Raw genomic sequence first — 7,994 nt, 5'->3', positions numbered from 1 at the left:
TTATCAGCCCAGTTAACCCTTGGCAGCTAGTAGTAACACGGAGCAGGAGACCAGAGGGGGTGAAGGCACTCGCTCTAATTAAATCCCCCCTCCACATACCCACCTACCCACACAGACTACCTCCCCCTTCCAGCAGGAGAGACTCTGACCTTCCAACCTAGCCTCCCCCCTGCTGCCTGCATCTCCCTCCTCAGCGCTGCAAACTGTTAACTGACACACATGCACTCCTCAGTATTTAAAAAAACAAAATCAGCAAAGTCTACCCCCGAAATCTTTCTGAGTTGCTTATTCACACATGTCCTGCACAGCATGACGTTTTTCTTGTCGGACAGGAGAGATGTGGTGGTCTCAGGAGGCAAGACATGATGTAAAAAAAGACGCATCAATGAACAAATGGAAAAGGCGAGGAGTAAAGAGGATGAAGTATCTTCACCACCTGACATAAACATCATCACCCCCTCCAGCTTACATGCCCTAAATTTCTTGAATATTGCCCATATTCACACAACGTCTCAAAAGTGAAAATTCACATGGAAATTGTTCTTGGGTTGTAGAGATAAATCCAGCTAGAGGTGTGGTGAAGATATCGGTCTTCACGTCCTATTGGATGGCGTGCTGTGAAACTCTTGTACAACTATTAAACTCACCCACAAGATGAACTTCACAAACTTAAATGATTCCTCATAGAGGCACTGTCATTTTAGGATTACCTGCATATTGTTGTGTCACTGTGTACATGTTAGCAATCTGATAGTGCTTTCAAACTTGCACAAAACTCCTACAAATTTCCTGACATCTTAGGGGGTGAGCTGCTCGGACATCGAAAAAGCTGAATTATGGCGGGAGGGGGGCGGTGACGAACAGCGCACAACGCAGACTGTATGTACTGTATGTGCGTGACCAGTGCCAAATACATTTACATAATAATTAAACAGCTTCATTACCTTTTCTGTTTTTCAGATGCTCTTCTCTATACTGTGCAGTCTATGGTTCTCCTCCGCTCTTTAGTTTATGTTTTTAATGGGTTTAACTTCAGGTAGCATTGACATAAAGCCAAAAGTTGTTTTTATAGCATCAAACTGATTCTCTGTCCGCCACTTCCACGTCATCCTTTCTACATAAAGGGTTTTCCTCCTGAGACTCTCCCTGCTCGTCTCCTGTTGTGAGGTGCATGTGTGAACAAGCAACTCAGGGAGATTTTAGGGGCACTCTGCCCGAAATGTTCTCAACATTTTCAGGAGTAAATGTGTGAAAACTGCTCGACATTTTACATGCGCCTACAAACTAACAAATAAAATACATTTCAACATAACAAACGTGATACTTCAAATATAAAATGATCCTATTATAACTGAATTTGCTCTCCCAGTGCTATTGATCTAATGAACGATGCTGCTTTTCCTCCTTCACCTTTGCATGCCTTCACTGAACTTTTGACCTTGTGTTACCCTGCCTGTTTTCGGTGTGAGTGACATATAAGCTGACTCAGAATAAATGTGTCCTTCCTTCACTCGTTAAGTAATGACTGTGAATAAAGTGGCATTAATGTGTTTGCACGGGTATGAAGGCACACAGCTGGCTCTTGTGTGGCACGCTGGGTTCAAAGCAGGGTTAAGAGCAGAGTAATATGTCTGACTGACAGCATCAAAGCGGCTGGCATCATTAATAAAGTCCCGGGCTGAGGTGTAGTCACAGCGGCTCCATCCACTGTTTGTGAAGGTTACACGTGAACCTGCATGTCTGCACATTAGTAAAGGCACTGGTGTTTGTGTGGGCAGAAAAATATGCAAGAACTAGAAGAGAGCATTTAGCTTTGAGTAAAATCTATTTTCTGTATAGAAATGTTTTAAAGCACAGCTTGGATTTAATTAATTTAAATGTTTAACACAAACATGTTTAACTGTCACACAGCTGTTAATCTTAAATGTTGTGTTTGCCCCAATCCATCATCACAAGGGCAGATATCAAATAAAAACTTGAATTCTTATCTCTCTGTGTGTCAAATAGACATGTCTGCAGAGGACTGGAGGGAAACGTCTTTAGGTCCAAAAAGAAACTATTATTACCAGATGAAAACTGGTAAATGTTTGCTCAGGACTTCCATTACTCCGTCATTAAAATACACTCTTTAATTAAAATATTAAAACAATTAAATACGATAAAGAAAATAATGATCTCTTATATTGTAAGTCCAAAAAGAACCAGATGTTTCTGAGGGAGATTCTTAAACTGATTTCATATTAAACATAAAACTGCTCAAATGGTCATATGAAGTCAATTATTTATTTATTTTATAAAATAATGATATACTTTTTGTGATTGATTTTGGAAATTTCAGCAGCTCACAGATTTTTCAGGATGTTTTGTATAAAGTACAGATGATTTTCTAACCATGACTCTACACATATTGTTTTGACGAGGAGAAGTGATTTTGTTGTTCTATTGATGCAATTTGGCTCCTTGAGAAAACGGAGGAGAAGAACTCGATTGTGAGGGACTAATATGAAGAAATTATTTGTGTTTCTGGTACATGAACGTTTTAATGTATCTCTATTAAAATATGCTTCACACTTATTTCTCTGACGGTTACTGAGTTTTCTCAGTGTGTGCGAGTTTTACAAAGAATATGGAGTTTCGTAGTTTATCAAAAGCTGGTGTGAACAAAAGCCAATAAGACCTAATCAATGTCCTTTAACTCTCACATAACGCTTTTAAATAAATAAATAAATAAATTGACTCTTTCAAGGGGGGAAGTTCGATTAAGGCCACTCCACCAAAAATAAAACATTTGACTGCAATATTTAAACATGTTGGAATATATGAAGACAAGTTTTGTTGTGTGACATAAGGTAAAACATTCAAGTTTTTCACACTTTTTTTCAACAACAATATGCAACTAGTTTATGTTCAAATACAAGCTTCATGATCATCAATTGTTCATGTTCACGAACGTGTCATAGTACGAACGCCATTCATTTCACCATCACTCTGCACCCTGAGCTCCTGTTCTTACTTTGGGGGTTAAGTGGGGAAAATCTGGTGAAAGAAATAAGTCTTTCTGACAAAGCCCTGAAGTCAAACGGCTTCTTCTTTATTTGTTCATGGGATGGTATTTACAGACTTCATAAAGGCAGACGCTAAAAGACCAAAGAGGACATTGACGGGAGAAGCTGAGAAGAGAAAAAAGATAGTGAACAGAAGAGGACGGAGAAAATTAAACTTCAAACTAGCTTTAAACGGGCTCGTGAGAGCAAACTAAAACAGATGTTGTAAATGCAAATTTATTCCTGAACAGGTTTACAAAACAGAGAAATAAGAGACTTGCTTTAGAGAAATCATTTGATGTTGTTCGTGTACAGACAAAAGTATTTCTTGTCTACAAAAATGTTTCGTTCATTTATTTTAGTCCACTGCTTCTGTTTCAATCCTAAAGGCCTAGCTAGAGACTTAACCATAGATAGAAACCTGTATGCATGGCATCTACTTAATATTTTAATATGAAGCAATGTTCATTGCATGTGCCTCTGTTAAACTTAAAAAAACTATACAATTTCATTTAGTAGAACCAGCGTACATCTGAAAGTAAGTACAGTACATATGTGTTTATGAAAGAGCAGGGTTTTTAATCTTCTTCTTAAAAGGTGGAAAAGGACTTTGCGCATTGAATATAGATTTTAGTCATTCATTCCACCACTAGAGCCCTACAGAGGAGAGGAGACTATGGCGACTTAAGGCCCTGTTGAGAAGCTCCAGGCGCCTTTTATTGGCAGAGCGAAGTGGGCGGGAGAGATTTTAGACCTGGATGAGGGAGTAAGAAACAGCAAACCCTTGATTAAGGTCTTAAATTGGATTGGTATTCTATTTACATACGACTGAAGAGACACAGGCGTGTGTGTCTGCATGCATACATGCATACAGAGGGTCACGTCAACATCTCATTTATGTAATGGCTCCACATTTATCGCTCGACGACGTGACTGACAGGTGGAAATGACATCACAAACATTTAAATTGTTGTCCTTCTCTGTGCAGAGTAATACATCCTAAGTGATGCATATTCCACCAGCAAGCTATTCCTACTCTCATCTACTTCATCTTTACTCCACCTTTCTCAAACACACACACACACACCCTTTAATCCCCCCTCTCACTTTCTGTGGTTCATTTTACTGTCCCCACAACCTCACTGTGTCACTGCGCTATCCAATTGGCATAATTGAGCCGGGTCAGATGATAAAGAGACCTATAACAATCAATGCAGGTGAAATAAAAAACAGCTCCCAGTTATTACTTTTGTCCTTTTCCAACGTCAATCAATGCCCCTCCCCACATACCCGCACAAGCAGTTTAACAGACTGGAACTACTGCCTTTATTTGGGAAAAGGTTTGACATCTCAGAGGGTGGATCATTGAAGAGACATGAGGAGGTGAAGGCAGATGAAGAAGAGGAGGAGGAGGAGGAGGAGGAGGGGGGGGGGGGGGTTCAGCAAGTATCAGAGCTGAGATAAATGAGATGTGACAGGCTGCCACTCTGCTCAACACCTTCTCATCAGCATGACACAGCTGTCAGAGCCCTATTTCAGGAAAATTAAACAGCCTTACGGTAAACTGGCCTGCTCGGAGGGGGGAGGGGAGGAGCTGAGGGAGCGAGGAGTGTGTTTGTGTGAAAATGAATAAGCTTGTAGTATGCAGATGGCCTCTCTGTTTCCCTCCTCCCCCAACCTGTTCCCCTCCTTTGAGCGCCATCCTCTCCTTTTGACATGGTAATGGCACCAAATTGATGAAGACACTTCACTCATTCAGTGACAGGTCTGCTGGCGGGCGACATAAACACTTCCCTCCGCCCCTCCTCATCCATCACTCATGAAGGCCCCTCCCTCCTGCCTGCTTGGCATTGGCAGGGCGGGACGCCGTTTAATCAGCTAATTTGTTCTTTTCTGGTCACTGATAATGACTGAGCCACCTCTGGATTATCTTGTCATCCCACCCTCTTAATCAGCGCTGATGAACTGCTCATCAAACTATTAGCCCCCTTGTGCCTTTTGCCATGCTTAGCCAAGGTTAGAGGCCCGTAATTAAAACTAATCTGTTGGGTCACATTGCTCTCTTTAATTGGCACAATAGAGGCCATAACAGAAGCATTTCTGCAGTAGGCGACATACCTACACCCTGAAGGAACTACACATTCAGAAATGACAAACATATATAGACATTCAACTATGACAACACACAAGCAGAATCTAGACAAAGAATATGATAAAGGAAATACACAATTAACCTTTAAGGATCTATGCCACAAATAAAATAGCTGAGAACTACCGATTCTCCAGCATCTTAGGTTTGGGTCGGTTAAATTCATTTGAAACAATTTCCCCAAATGCTGCCCTTGTTTTTGAAAATGGATGATGTATTTTCTTTTCAATATGAAGCTGTGTATCCATCTAATTAAATTTGTTTATTTTCCTGTCTTTCATAAATTATTTATGATTGGCTTACAGTAATTATTTTTCTTTAGTGACGAATTAAAATGTGAAGATTCTTATCTGTTGTTTAAGATATCTATGACATTTTTCAGATCAGTTTTTTTTTTAAGTACAATCACTGTTATCTTTAGGTAAGCTGCCCTTACTCACTTTCTTATTGAGACACGTTAGTGATAGTATAGTAAGAATCAAGGACGTCACATCTATCAGGTTTAATTTTAAAAAAGTGAATCAACTATTTTATCATTCTTTAAGAATTTCGTACATCATATGGTTATGGAAGCATACACAGATTTAGAAAATGAGGGGATGTTGTGTGTCGTGTGTCATGGTCAAGGTAAGATTCCACAATTAAACGATTAGCCAATGAGCTTGCTCGGTAGCCGTGCCATGACCTAATGTGTCGTTAACTTAACAGATCAGCTGTCAGAATGATGTCACTGATCAACAATAACTAAAAAGTTGTTTATTTTTGGTCCTTATATAGCTCAGTGTTTCTATCATCAATAAAATAATTTAGGTAAAACAAAGTTTGTTCTTTTCTGCCACATAAATCCCTGATCTCATATTACATGAACCTTGAAATTCTCCTCATGACTTTGGATATTGAGGTAAAAAGACTTGAAACGCTTGAAAAATTAGAACATTGACGCATATCGCTAAACCAAAGCATTTCTAAATAATGTGCACAACCAAACTGGAGGAAGCTCACCGTGCCTGCATCATGCCCACATTACATTTACTTTAATCTGGGCTCAAGTGCTCCTTTTATGCACCTACTGCAAAAACCTTTGGACTTTATATTCTATTTCAACTTGAAATATCTCCTTTTCTCACACACGTTGAATGAATCACACTTTGATTCTCTGGAACTAAATAACATCAGCAGACCTGTGAGGACCAGAGCTGAGGACCATTACCTTAAGGATGAACTAAGGTAACATGAACAATGAAGACGACTGATCCTGATACATTTAATACAAAAATAAATCAAATCATCATCATTTCTTTTATATATATCTATAAATATATCATTTCTTTCAATTTACAACAAGCAGAAAATTGCTCAAGCAGTTACTTTCATTTTTACATATTGCCATTTATGTACCGGTAAGTGGATTCTAAAATTTTTCTGAACCTCAGCTTCAAACCTCTAATATACTGTAGGGTTTCTAATACAAGATGACAGTCATCTGTGCTAGTGTGTTTCCATCCAGGTATGGGACACAGAGTTATAGCTACAAAACGGTGAACATCAGAAATGGGTTTTAGGAACATAAAGAAGGAATCGCAGTTTGCTGATTTGTGTTTTTAGTCAAGTAAACTCGTCCAGTCTGTCTCACTCTTGAGATGAAGATTTGCTCTACCTTCCTGTTTAAGCCACGTCTTGTTGCTTTAGTGCCACCACGCAGCACTGCAGGTGCAAGAGTTGCGACGCCTTTTAAAAGAATTCATAACACCCAACCTTTACTGACCTTATACAGCAAATAAAAAACCATCGACCCCTCTCCCCACCTCCTACTTTAAAAGACTTATTGTGGAGCTCCATTTCATCTAATCACTTGGCAAAAGAGTCCGGGGTCTAAATAAAGAAAGAATAAATATAAAAGTCCCCTGGCCAATGTGTTGCTCTCACCTTTGCAGATGAAATTACCCGAAAAGCTGTTACAAATCAATATAATCAATGCAATCAGCTAACTGACACAGGCAATCTCCTGCCAGTAAGTAAAATACCCCCGCTGGAGATCTTTCAATCTCCAGTGCCATAATTGCCCCCAAGGGCGACGTTAGGGTGTAGCATTTTGTACACTTAATTAAATTAGTGAGCTCTGTGGACAGGGTGGGTTACGCTTTTCACAGAGGACGGATAGGTCTGGCCCTGAGCCAGTAATTAAAGCAATACCTTTCCTGATTACGCCAATCCCCCTTAATGAAGCCATTATGCATTTTAACCCAAACACTCCCATGAATTAATGAGCACAAAGAAAAGCCCTGCATGGAAAGAACTCCTCGATCACAAACACAAGTCGTAACTCATCCGCTAACGCAGCAGACGTAATGTCCATATTTCTTCCTCTTTCAGCTGCAGCCAAAGCTAATTTGGGCTTGAGTGACAGCAAAAGTTCTGGGTCTGGACACATAAAGCTTTGAAGAAACAACAATCGCTCGTCTGCAGAGCAACAGCAGAAACTTTACTGGACGACTTTACAAGGACCCGCTGGAATCCTAATCTGATTTAACTCTGTTCAGAAAACTTTTCTACAGCACAGATGAGACGACATCATGACACCCACATGGAGTCTGAACATATGTGTGAAATGATTTAAAGAGACCCAGGAACACTGTGGGGGTGGAGGCAGCTCTGCAATGACCCATAATGCTTTGCTAATTAAATAATTCACTAATTGATTCATCGCCAAATCAATAAAAGCTTGCAGATGGTTTATGGTGTGTGAGCTAAAGTGTGTTTTTTGTTTGAGGAGCAGGATTGGGTTAACAAATGAAAAGCAC

Source organism: Labrus bergylta, chromosome 3, assembly GCF_963930695.1.
Source record: "Labrus bergylta chromosome 3, fLabBer1.1, whole genome shotgun sequence".
NCBI classification, from domain to species: Eukaryota; Metazoa; Chordata; class Actinopteri; order Labriformes; family Labridae; genus Labrus; species Labrus bergylta.
Note: the sequence above shows the minus strand (reverse complement) of the source record.